This window comes from Octopus bimaculoides, chromosome 2, assembly GCF_001194135.2.
Source record: "Octopus bimaculoides isolate UCB-OBI-ISO-001 chromosome 2, ASM119413v2, whole genome shotgun sequence".
In the NCBI taxonomy this organism is placed as follows: Eukaryota; Metazoa; Mollusca; class Cephalopoda; order Octopoda; family Octopodidae; genus Octopus; species Octopus bimaculoides.
Genome location: NC_068982.1, coordinates 49948741 through 49950219, shown reverse-complemented (window position 1 = coordinate 49950219; position 1479 = coordinate 49948741). Strand labels below are relative to the sequence as shown.

General features: G+C 36.6%; 1 protein-coding gene across 1 annotated transcript in view; it reads left to right on the top strand.

Moving 5' to 3' along the window:
* Positions 1–1479, top strand: part of LOC106873657 (katanin-interacting protein) — a 551631-nt gene that overhangs the window by 107455 nt on the left and 442697 nt on the right. The window lies entirely within an intron of this gene.

Genomic DNA, 1479 nt, shown 5'->3' with positions numbered 1-1479 from the left:
ATATATATATATATATATATATATATATATACCCATTTATATATATAGGACAGAAGGAGAGAAAGTGCCATGATCTTTCAGTAGGTTATTGTGACTTTTTTTGTATGCTTACGATTTAAATTTCTTGTAAAAATTTAAATAACAGCAATTTTTCAATATTTGTTGCTATCATAACAAACGTTCACACTGCTGGCTATAAAAATAAACATCTTGTATTGATGATGAATTGATTAGCTGGTTTTAGTTTTGCCTTTGATCTGGTTACTGTTGCTTGCTTCCGTATTAAAATAAATTGACGTCTGTGTGTGTAAGTGAATGTATGTGTGCTTGTGTTGTGTATTAGTAATTGAGAATGTGTATGAATGCATTTACAGATGTATTATGTAAGCATACACACTCTCACACATATATGCAAATATGTATTTTCATAAAAGCATGGTAAAGCAAACATAAAATAATTGATGACTGATGATACACATGTAAGTGTGTATGTGTGGATAGATATATATTTATCAGTGTGTGTGTCCATGTGTTTGTGTATACATGTATGTGTGTCTGTGAATCTGTGTTTCAATAAGTATGTTAGTAGTAATGGCTGGTGTATGGCTAATGCAAACAAACATATGGACACTCAATATGAAAGGAGTAAAATGCATTAATATTTTACTTTGAATATGAGTGTAGACTCTACTCAGTACTCTTTTCTCTCAGCTAGCCATAGACTACTATTATTGATATCTTTGTATCTGTCTGTGTTTGTATACAAATCACCATGCAAGACAAAGTCCCTGACACAGAGGTCTTCTATCAATCTGATCTACCAATCATTTACCCACTGCCGAGGAGAGCGCATGCCTGACACGTGACTCCCCAAGAGACTGTTTTGCAATAAATTGATAAAAGGCAGGCACATGCAAAGTGGACATAAGAAGGACTTCAAGGACATGCTCAAAGCCTCACTGAAGAGCTTTGAGATTAATCCTGATATCTGGGAAATGCAAGCACAAGACTGCCCTGCTTGGTGAAGATGCCCCAATAGAAGTGCTACCTCCTACAAACAGAACAGGATTGCAGGGGCATGACAAAATGTAAACTATGCAAGTCCAGAGTCAACTCCTTGCTTTCAGCCCCAACCAGTACCTGATTTGCAGCAGAACCTTCTGGGTACAAATCAGACTGATTGGCCACAACCAGACACACAGTGCCTTGTCTTCTTCTCCCATGTGATGTCTGGTCATTATTGACAACGATGGATGAACTAATAATAATCACAGCTAATTCCTTATTTTAGTTCTAATTGACCAACACTGAAAACAACTAGACTACTTGGGAAAAGTTGAGTTTATGGTAGAGTTTGATCAGTTCAGTTGCTATGAAGGGTAAAAAAATCCAGCTTTTCCATTTGAAAGCAAGAGAGTGTTGTGGGCATTCTGACACATGACCAAAGCAACAGCAGCACTTCCTCTCTCTCTCTCTCTC